Raw genomic sequence first — 13770 nt, 5'->3', positions numbered from 1 at the left:
ACACTCACTGATGGAAATGATGAAGAAACACTGCAATCTAAACAGGGAACAGACACACTCACTGATGGAAATGATGAAGAAACACTCAAATCTAAACAGGGAACAGACACACTCACTGATGGAAATGATGAAGAAACATTGAAATCTAAACAGGGAACAGACACACTCACTGATGGAAATGATGAAGAAACATTGAAATCTAAACAGGGAACAGACACACTCACTGATGGAAATGATGAAGAAACACTCAAATCTAAACAGGGAACAGACACACTCACTGATGGAAATGATGAAGAAACATTGAAATCTAAACAGGTAACAGACACACTCACTGATGGAAATGATAAAGAAACATTGAAATCTAAACAGGGAACAGACACACTCACTGATGGAAATGATGAAGAAACATTGAAATCTAAACAGGGAACAGACACACTCACTGATGGAAATGATGAAGAAACATTGAAATCTAAACAGGGAACAGACACACTCACTGATGGAAATGATGAAGAAACATTGAAATCTAAACAGGGAACAGACAGACTCACCGATGGAAATGATGAAGAAACATTGAAATCTAAACAGGGAACAGACACACTCACCGATGGAAATAATGAAGAAACACTAAAATCTAAACAGGGAACAGACACACTCACCGATGGAAATGATGAAGAAACATTGAAATCAAAACAGGGAACAGATACACTCAATGATGCAAATAATGAAGAAACATTGAAATCCAAACAGGGAACAGAAACACTCACTGATGGAAATGATGAAGAAACATTGAAATCTAAACAGGGAACAGAAACACTCACTGATGGAAATGATGAAGAAACATTGAAATCTAAACAGGGAACAGACACACTCACTGATGGAAATGATGAAGAAACACTCAAATCTAAACAGGGAACAGATACACTCAATGATGGAAATAATGAAGAAACATTTAAATCCAAACAGGGAACAGACACACTCACTGATGGAAATGATGAAGAAACACTCAAATCTAAACAGGGAACAGACACACTCACTGATGGAAATGATGAAGAAACATTGAAATCTAAAAAGGGAACAGACACACTGACTGATGGAAATGATGAAGAAACAATCAAATCTAAACAGGGAACAGATACACACACTGATGGAAATGATGAAGAAACACTCAAATCTAAACAGGGAACAGACACACTCACTGATGGAAATGATGAAGAAACATTGAAATCTGAAAAGGGAACAGACACACTCACTGATGGAAATGATGAAGAAACACTCAAATCTAAACAGGGAACAGACACATTCACTGATGGAAATGATGAAGAAACATTGAAATCTGAAAAGGGAACAGACACACTCACTGATGGAAATGATGAAGAAACACTCAAATCTAAACAGGGAACAGACACATTCACTGATGGAAATGATGAAGAAACATTGAAATCTGAACAGTGAACAGACACACTCACTGATGGAAATGATGAAGAAACACTCAAATCTAAACAGGGAACAGACACATTCACTGATGGAAATGATGAAGAAACATTGAAATCTAAACAGAGAACAGACACACTCACTGATGGAAATGATGAAGAAACATTGAAATCTAAACAGGGAACAGACACACTCACTGATGGAAATGATGAAGAAACATTGAAATCTAAACAGGGAACAGACACACTCACTGATGGAAATGATGATGAAACATTGAAATCTAAAGAGGGAACAGACACACTCACTGATGGAAATGATGAAGAAACATTGAAATCTAAACAGGGAACAGACACACTCACTGATGGAAATGATGAAGAAACATTGAAATCTAAACAGGGTACAGACACACTCACTGATGGAAATGATGAAGAAACACTCAAATCTAAACAGGGAACAGACACACTCACTGATGGAAATGATGAAGAAACATTGAAATCTAAACAGGGTACAGACACACTCACTGATGGAAATGATGAAGAAACACTCAAATCTAAACAGGGAACAGACACACTCACTGATTGAAATGATGAAGAAACAATCAAATCTGAACAGGGAACAGATACACTCACTGATGGAAATGATGAAGAAACACTCAAATCTAAACAGGGAACAGACACTCTCAATGATGGAAATGATGAAGAAACAATCAAATCTAAACAGGGAACAGACACATTCACTGATGGAAATGATGAAGAAACATTGAAATCTGAACAGTGAACAGACACACTCACTGATGGAAATGATGAAGAAACACTCAAATCTAAACAGGGAACAGACACATTCACTGATGGAAATGATGAAGAAGCATTGAAATCTAAACAGGGAACAGACACACTCACTGATGGAAATGATGAAGAAACATTGAAATCAAAACAGGGAACAGACACACTCACTGATGGAAATGATGAAGAAACACTCAAATCTAAACAGGGAACAGACACACTCACTGATGGAAATGATGAAGAAACATTGAAATCTAAACAGGTAACAGACACACTCACTGATGGAAATGATAAAGAAACATTGAAATCTAAACAGGGAACAGACACACTCACTGATGGAAATGATGAAGAAACATTGAAATCTAAACAGGGAACAGACACACTCACTGATGGAAATGATGAAGAAACATTGAAATCTAAACAGGGAACAGACACACTCACTGATGGAAATGATGAAGAAACATTGAAATCTAAACAGGGAACAGACAGACTCACCGATGGAAATGATGAAGAAACATTGAAATCTAAACAGGGAACAGACACACTCACCGATGGAAATAATGAAGAAACACTAAAATCTAAACAGGGAACAGACACACTCACCGATGGAAATGATGAAGAAACATTGAAATCAAAACAGGGAACAGATACACTCAATGATGCAAATAATGAAGAAACATTGAAATCCAAACAGGGAACAGAAACACTCACTGATGGAAATGATGAAGAAACATTGAAATCTAAACAGGGAACAGAAACACTCACTGATGGAAATGATGAAGAAACATTGAAATCTAAACAGGGAACAGACACACTCACTGATGGAAATGATGAAGAAACACTCAAATCTAAACAGGGAACAGATACACTCAATGATGGAAATAATGAAGAAACATTTAAATCCAAACAGGGAACAGACACACTCACTGATGGAAATGATGAAGAAACACTCAAATCTAAACAGGGAACAGACACACTCACTGATGGAAATGATGAAGAAACATTGAAATCTAAAAAGGGAACAGACACACTGACTGATGGAAATGATGAAGAAACAATCAAATCTAAACAGGGAACAGATACACACACTGATGGAAATGATGAAGAAACACTCAAATCTAAACAGGGAACAGACACACTCACTGATGGAAATGATGAAGAAACATTGAAATCTGAAAAGGGAACAGACACACTCACTGATGGAAATGATGAAGAAACACTCAAATCTAAACAGGGAACAGACACATTCACTGATGGAAATGATGAAGAAACATTGAAATCTGAAAAGGGAACAGACACACTCACTGATGGAAATGATGAAGAAACACTCAAATCTAAACAGGGAACAGACACATTCACTGATGGAAATGATGAAGAAACATTGAAATCTGAACAGTGAACAGACACACTCACTGATGGAAATGATGAAGAAACACTCAAATCTAAACAGGGAACAGACACATTCACTGATGGAAATGATGAAGAAACATTGAAATCTAAACAGAGAACAGACACACTCACTGATGGAAATGATGAAGAAACATTGAAATCTAAACAGGGAACAGACACACTCACTGATGGAAATGATGAAGAAACATTGAAATCTAAACAGGGAACAGACACACTCACTGATGGAAATGATGATGAAACATTGAAATCTAAAGAGGGAACAGACACACTCACTGATGGAAATGATGAAGAAACATTGAAATCTAAACAGGGAACAGACACACTCACTGATGGAAATGATGAAGAAACATTGAAATCTAAACAGGGTACAGACACACTCACTGATGGAAATGATGAAGAAACACTCAAATCTAAACAGGGAACAGACACACTCACTGATGGAAATGATGAAGAAACATTGAAATCTAAACAGGGTACAGACACACTCACTGATGGAAATGATGAAGAAACACTCAAATCTAAACAGGGAACAGACACACTCACTGATTGAAATGATGAAGAAACAATCAAATCTGAACAGGGAACAGATACACTCACTGATGGAAATGATGAAGAAACACTCAAATCTAAACAGGGAACAGACACTCTCAATGATGGAAATGATGAAGAAACAATCAAATCTAAACAGGGAACAGACACATTCACTGATGGAAATGATGAAGAAACATTGAAATCTGAACAGTGAACAGACACACTCACTGATGGAAATGATGAAGAAACACTCAAATCTAAACAGGGAACAGACACATTCACTGATGGAAATGATGAAGAAGCATTGAAATCTAAACAGGGAACAGACACACTCACTGATGGAAATGATGAAGAAACATTGAAATCAAAACAGGGAACAGACACACTCACTGATGGAAATGATGAAGAAACACTCAAATCTAAACAGGGAACAGACAAATTCACTGATGGAAATGATGAAGAAACATTGAAATCTAAACAGGGAACAGACACACTCACTGATGGAAATGATGAAGAAACACTCAAATCTAAACAGGGAACAGACACATTCACTGATGGAAATGATGAAGAAACATTGAAATCTGAACAGTGAACAGACACACTCACTGATGGAAATGATGAAGAAACACTCAAATCTAAACAGGGAACAGACACATTCACTGATGGAAATGATGAAGAAACATTGAAATCTAAACAGAGAACAGACACACTCACTGATGGAAATGATGAAGAAACATTGAAATCTAAACAGGGAACAGACACACTCACTGATGGAAATGATGAAGAAACATTGAAATCTAAACAGGGAACAGACACACTCACTGATGGAAATGATGATGAAACATTGAAATCTAAAGAGGGAACAGACACACTCACTGATGGAAATGATGAAGAAACATTGAAATCTAAACAGGGAACAGACACACTCACTGATGGAAATGATGAAGAAACACTCAAATCTAAACAGGGAACAGACACACTCACTGATGGAAATGATGAAGAAACATTGAAATCTAAACAGGGTACAGACACATTCACTGATGGAAATGATGAAGAAACACTCAAATCTAAACAGGGAACAGACACACTCACTGATTGAAATGATGAAGAAACAATCAAATCTGAACATGGAACAGATACACTCACTGATGGAAATGATGAAGAAACACCCAAATCTAAACAGGGAACAGACACTCTCAATGATGGAAATGATGAAGAAACAATCAAATCTAAACAGGGAACAGACACATTCACTGATGGAAATGATGAAGAAACATTGAAATCTGAACAGTGAACAGACACACTCACTGATGGAAATGATGAAGAAACACTCAAATCTAAACAGGGAACAGACACATTCACTGATGGAAATGATGAAGAAGCATTGAAATCTAAACAGGGAACAGACACACTCACTGATGGAAATGATGAAGAAACATTGAAATCAAAACAGGGAACAGACACACTCACTGATGGAAATGATGAAGAAACACTCAAATCTAAACAGGGAACAGACAAATTCACTGATGGAAATGATGAAGAAACATTGAAATCTAAACAGGGAACAGACACACTCACTGATGGAAATGATGAAGAAACACTCAAATCTAAACAGGGAACAGACACATTCACTGATGGAAATGATGTAGAAACATTGAAATCTAAACAGGGAACAGACACACTCACTGATGGAAATGATGAAGAAACACTCAAATCTAAACAGGGAACAGACACTCTCACTGATGGAAATGATGAAGAAACATTGAAATCTAAACAGAGAACAGACACACTCACTGATGGAAATGATAAAGAAACATTGAAATCTAAACAGGGAACAGACACACTCACTGATGGAAATGATGAAGAAACACTCAAATCTAAACAGGGAACAGACACACTCACTGATGGAAATGTTGAAGAAACATTGAAATCTAAACAGGGAACAGACACACTCACTGATGGAAATGATGAAGAAACATTGAAATCTAAACAGGGAACAGACACACTCACTGATGGAAATGATGAAGAAACATTGAAATCTAAACAGGGAACAGACACACTCACTGATGGAAATGATGAAGAAACACTAAAACCTAAACAGGGAACAGACACACTCACTGATGGAAATGATGAAGAAACACTCAAATCTAAACAGGGAACAGACACACTCACTGATGGAAATGATGAAGAAACATTGAAATCTAAACAGGGAACTGACAGACTCACTGATGGAAATGATGTAGAAACATTGAAATCTAAACAGGGAACAGACACACTCACTGATGGAAATGATGAAGAACCATTGAAATCTAAACAGGGAACAGACAAACACACTGATGGAAATGATGAAGAAACACTCAAATCTAAACAGGGAACAGACACATTCAATGATGGAAATGATGTAGAAACATTGAAATCTACACCGGGAACAGACACACTCACTGATGGAAATGATGAAGAAACACTCAAATCTAAACAGGGAACAGACACACTCACTGATGGAAATGATGAAGAAACATTGAAATCTAAAAAGGGAACAGACACACTCACTGATGGAAATGATAAAGAAACATTGAAATCTAAACAGGGAACAGACACACTCACTGATGGAAATGATGAAGAAACACTCAAATCTAAACAGGGAACAGACACACTCACTGATGGAAATGATGAAGAAACACTCAAATCTAAACAGGGAACAGACACACTCACTGATGGAAATGATGAAGAAACAATCAAATCTAAACAGGGAACAGACACACACACTGATGGAAATGATGAAGAAACAATCAAATCTAAACAGGGAACAGACACACTCACTGATGGAAATGATGAAGAAATACTCAAATATAAACAGGGAACAGACACACTCACTGATGGAAATGATGAAGAAACAATCAAATCTAAACAGGGAACAGATACACTCACTGATGGAAATGATGAAGAAACACTCAAATCTAAACAGGGAACAGACACACTCACTGATGGAAATGATGAAGAAACATTGAAATCTGAAAAGGGAACAGACACACTCACTCAGGGAAATGATGAAGAAACATTGAAATCTAAACAGGGAACAGACACACTCACTGATGGAAATGATGAAGAAACATTGAAATCTAAACAGGGAACAGACACACTCACTGATGGAAATGATGAAGAAACATTGAAATCTGAAAAGGGAACAGACACACTCACTGATGGAAATGATGAAGAAACACTCAAATCTAAACAGGGAACAGACACATTCACTGATGGAAATGATGAAGAAACATTGAAATCTGAACAGTGAACAGACACACTCACTGATGGAAATGATGAAGAAACACTCAAATCAAAACAGGGAACAGACACATTCACTGATGGAAATGATGAAGAAACATTGAAATCTAAACAGGGAACAGACACACTCACTGATGGAAATGATGAAGAAACATTGAAATCTAAACAGGGAACAGACACACTCACTGATGGAAATGATGAAGAAACATTGAAATCTAAACAGGGAACAGACACACTCACTGATGGAAATGATGAAGAAACACTCAAATCTAAACAGGGAACAGACACACTCACTGATTGAAATGATGAATAAACAATCAAATCTAAAGAGGGAACAGATACACTCACTGATGGAAATGATGAAGAAACATTCAAATCTAAACAGGGAACAGACACTCTCAATGATGGAAATGATGAAGAAACAATCAAATCTAAACAGGGAACAGACACATTCACTGATGGAAATGATGAAGAAACATTGAAATCTAAATAGGGAACAGACATACTCACTGATGGAAATGATGAAGAAACACTCAAATCTAAACAGGGAACAGACTCACTCACTGATGGAAATGATGAAGAAACATTGAAATCTAAATAGGGAACAGACACACTCACTGATGGAAATGTTGAAGAAACACTCAAATCTAAACAGGGAACAGACACATTCACTGATGGAAATGATGAAGAAACATTGAAATCTAAACAGGGAACAGACACACTCACTGATGGAAATGATGAAGAAACATTGAAATCTAAACAGGGAACAGACACACTCACTGATGGAAATGATGAAGAAACATTGAAATCTGAAAAGGGAACAGACACACTCACTGATGGAAATGATGAAGAAACACTCAAATCTAAACAGGGAACAGACACATTCACTGATGGAAATGATGAAGAAACATTGAAATCTGAACAGTGAACAGACACACTCACTGATGGAAATGATGAAGAAACACTCAAATCAAAACAGGGAACAGACACATTCACTGATGGAAATGATGAAGAAACATTGAAATCTAAACAGGGAACAGACACACTCACTGATGGAAATGATGAAGAAACATTGAAATCTAAACAGGGAACAGACACACTCACTGATGGAAATGATGAAGAAACATTGAAATCTAAACAGGGAACAGACACACTCACTGATGGAAATGATGAAGAAACACTCAAATCTAAACAGGGAACAGACACACTCACTGATTGAAATGATGAATAAACAATCAAATCTAAAGAGGGAACAGATACACTCACTGATGGAAATGATGAAGAAACATTCAAATCTAAACAGGGAACAGACACTCTCAATGATGGAAATGATGAAGAAACAATCAAATCTAAACAGGGAACAGACACATTCACTGATGGAAATGATGAAGAAACATTGAAATCTAAATAGGGAACAGACATACTCACTGATGGAAATGATGAAGAAACACTCAAATCTAAACAGGGAACAGACTCACTCACTGATGGAAATGATGAAGAAACATTGAAATCTAAATAGGGAACAGACACACTCACTGATGGAAATGTTGAAGAAACACTCAAATCTAAACAGGGAACAGACACATTCACTGATGGAAATGATGAAGAAACATTGAAATCTAAACAGGGAACAGACACACTCACTGATGGAAATGATGAAGAAACATTGAAATCTAAACAGGGAACAGACACACTCACTGATGGAAATGATGAAGAAACACTCAAATCTAAACAGGGAACTGACACACTCACTGATGGAAATGATGAAGAAACATTGAAATCTAAAAAGGGAACAGACACACTCACTGATGGAAATGATGAAGAAACATTGAAATCCAAACAGGGAACAGACACACTCACTGATGGAAATGATGAAGAAACATTGAAATCTAAACAGGGAACAGACACACTCACTGATGGAAATGATGAAGAAACATTGAAATCTAAACAGGGAACAGACACACTCACTGATGGAAATGATGAAGAAACACTCAAATCTAAACAGGGAACAGACACACTCACTGATGGAAATGATGAAGAAACAATCAAATCTAAACAGGGAACAGACACACTCACTGATGGAAATGATGAAGAAATACTCAAATATAAACAGGGAACAGACACACTCACTGATGGAAATGATGAAGAAACAATCAAATCTAAACAGGGAACAGATACACTCACTGATGGAAATGATGAAGAAACACTCAAATCTAAACAGGGAACAGACACACTCACTGATGGAAATGATGAAGAAACATTGAAATCTAAACAGGGAACAGACACACTCACTGATGGAAATGATGAAGAAACATTGAAATCTAAACAGGGAACAGACACACTCACTGATGGAAATGATGAAGAAACACTCAAATCTAAACAGGGAACAGACACACTCACTGATGGAAATGATGAAGAAACATTGAAATCTAAACAGGGAACAGACACACTCACTGATGGAAATGATGAAGAAACACTCAAATCTAAACAGGGAACAGACACACTCACTGATTGAAATGATGAAGAAACAATCAAATCTAAAGAGGGAACAGATACACTCACTGATGGAAATGATGAAGAAACACTCAAATCTAAACAGGGAACAGACACTCTCAATGATGGAAATGATGAAGAAACACTCAAATCTAAACAGGGAACAGACACATTCACTGATGGAAATGATGAAGAAACAATCAAATCTAAACAGGGAACAGACACACTCACTGACGGAAATGATGAAGAAACATTGAAATCGAAACAGGGAACAGACACACTCACGGATGGAAATGATAAAGAAACATTGAAATCTAAACAGGGAACAGACACACTCACTGATGGAAATGATGAAGAAACATTGAAATCTAAACAGGGAACAGACACATTCACTGATGGAAATGATGAAGAAACATTGAAATCTAAACAGGGAACAGACAGACTCACTGATGGAAATGATGAAGAAACACTCAAATCTAAACAGGGAACAGACACACTCACTGATGGAAATGATGAAGAAACACTCAAATCTAAACAGGGAACAGACACACTCACTGATGGAAATGATGAAGAAACAATCAAATCTAAACAGGGAACAGACACACACACTGATGGAAATGATGAAGAAACAATCAAATCTAAACAGGGAACAGACACACTCACTGATGGAAATGATGAAGAAACACTCAAATCTAAACAGGGAACAGACACACTCACTGATGGAAATGATGAAGAAACATTGAAATCTAAACAGGGAACAGACACACTCACTGATGGAAATGATGAAGAAACATTGAAATCTAAACAGGGAACAGACACACTCACTGATGGAAATGATGAAGAAACATTGAAATCTAAACAGGGAACAGACACTCTCACTGATGGAAATGATGAAGAAACACTCAAATCTAAACAGGGAACAGACACACTCACTGATGGAAATGATGAAGAAACACTCAAATCTAAACAGGGAACAGACACACTCACGGATGGAAATGATGAAGAAACATTGAAATCTAAACAGGGAACAGAAACACTGACTGATGGAAATGATGAAGAAACATTGAAATATAAACAGGGAACAGACACACTCACTGATGGAAATGATGAAGAAACAATCAAATCTAAACAGGGAACAGATACACTCACTGATGGAAATGATGAAGAAACACTCAAATCTAAACAGGGAACAGACACTCTCAATGATGGAAATGATGAAGAAACAATCAAATCTAAACAGGAAACAGACACATTCACTGATGGAAATGATGAAGAAACATTGAAATCTGAACAGTGAACAGACACACTCACTGATGGAAATGATGAAGAAACACTCAAATCTAAACAGGGAACAGACACATTCACTGATGGAAATGATGAAGAAACATTGAAATCTAAACAGGGAACAGACACACTCACTGATGGAAATGATGAAGAAACACTCAAATCTAAACAGGGAACGGACACACTGACTGATGGAAATGATGAAGAAACACTCAAATCTAAACAGGGAACAGACACACTCACTGATGGAAATGATGAAGAAACATTGAAATCTAAACAGGGAACAGACACACTCACTGATGGAAATGATGAAGAAACACACAAATCTAAACAGGGAACAGATACACTCACTGATGGAAATGATGAAGAAACACTCAAATCTAAACAGGGAACAGACACTCTCACTGATGGAACTGAGCAAGGAGAGACTCACATCTGAACTGAGCAAGGACACACTCACATCTGAACCTAGCAAGGACACACTCACATCTGAACTGAGCAAGGACACACTCACATCTGAACCTAGCAAGGACACACTCACATCTGAACTGAGCAAGGACACACTCACTTCTGAACTGAGCAAGGACACACTCACATCTGAACTGAGCAAGGACACACTCACTTCTGAACTGAGCAAGGACAGACTCACATCTGAACTGAGCAAGTACACACTCACATCTGAACTGAGCTTGGACACACTCACATCTGAACTGAGCAAGGACACACTCACATCTGAACTGAGCGTGGCCCCACTCACATCTGAACTGAGCAAGGACACACTCACATCTGAACTGAGCAAGGACACACTCACACCTGAACTGGGCAAGGACACACTCAATCTGAGCAGGGAAAGGACACACTCACAACTGAACTGGGCAAGGACACACTCAATCTGAACAGGGAAAGGACACACTCACATCTGAACTGAGCAAGGACACACTCACATCTGAACCGAGCAAGGACTCACTCACATCTGAACAGGGCAAGGACAGACTCACATCTGAACTAATCAAGGCTCACTCTCAGCTGAACAGGTCAAGGACACACTCACATCTGAACAGGGCAAGGGCTCACTCACATCTGAACTAAGCAAGGACAGACTCACATCTGAACTGAGCAAGGACACACTCAATCTGAACAGGGAAAGGACGCACTCACATCTGATCAGGGAAAGGACACATTCACATCTGAACTGAGCAAGGACAGACTCACATCTGAACTGGGCAAGGACACACTCAATGCGAACAGGGAAGGGACACACTCACATCTGAACTGAGCAAGGACACACTCACATCTGAACTGAGCTTGGACACACTCACATGTGAACTGAGCTTGGACAGACTCACTTCTGAACTGAGCAAGGAGACACTCACATCTGAACTGAGCTTGGACACACTCACTTCTGAACTGAGCTTGGACACACTCACATGTGAACTGAGCTTGGACAGACTCACTTCTGAACTGAGCAAGGAGACACTCACATCTGAACTGAGCTTGGACACACTCACTTCTGAACTGAGCTTGGACACAGTCACATCTGAACTGAGCAAGGACACACTCACATGTGAACTGAGCTTGGACACACTCACTTCTGAACTGAGCAAGGAGACACTCACATCTGAACAGCGCAATTACACACTCACATCTGAACTGGGCAAGGACACAGTCACTTCTGAACAGCGCAAGGACACACTCATAACTGAACTGAGCAAGAACACACTCACATCTGAGCTGAGCAAGGACAGACTCACATCTGAACTGTGCAAGGACACACTCAATCTTGACAGCGAAAGGACACACTCACATCTGACCTGAGGAAGGACACGCTCACATCTGAACAGGGCAAGGACACACTCACCTCTGAACAGCGCAAGGACACACTCACATCTGAACTGAGCAAGAACATACTCACATCTGAGCTAAGCAAGGACACACTCACATCTGAACTGAGCAAGGACAAACTCACATCTGAACTGAGCAAGGCCACACTCACATCTGAACTGAGCAAGGACACACTCACATCTGAACTGAGCAACGACACACTCACATCTGAACTGAGCAAGGACACACTCACATCTGAACTGAGCAAGGAAATACTCACATCTGAACAGGGCAAGGGCTCACTCACATCTGAACTAAGCAAGGACAGACTCACAGCTGAACAGGGCAAGGGCTCACTCACATCTGAACTAAGCAAGGACAGACTCACATCTGAACTGAGCAAGGACAGACTCACATCTGATCAGGGAAAGGACACACTCACATCAGAACTGCGCAAGGACAGACTCACATCTGAACTGAGCTTGGACACACTCACTTCTGAACTGAGCTTGGACACACTCACATCTGAACTGAGCAAGGACACACTCACATGTGAACTGAGCTTGGACACACTCACTTCTGAACTGAGCAAGGAGACACTCACATCTGAACAGCGCAATTACACACGCACATCTGAACAGCGCAAGGACACACTCATAACTGAACTGAGCAAGAACACACTCACATCTGAGCTGAGCAAGGACAGACTCACATCTGAACTGTGCAAGGACACACT

This window comes from Heterodontus francisci, chromosome 28 (assembly GCF_036365525.1).
Source record: "Heterodontus francisci isolate sHetFra1 chromosome 28, sHetFra1.hap1, whole genome shotgun sequence".
Lineage (NCBI taxonomy): Eukaryota > Metazoa > Chordata > Chondrichthyes > Heterodontiformes > Heterodontidae > Heterodontus > Heterodontus francisci.
The sequence above is the reverse complement of the archived record's forward strand: the minus strand, read 5'-3'. Positions refer to the sequence as shown.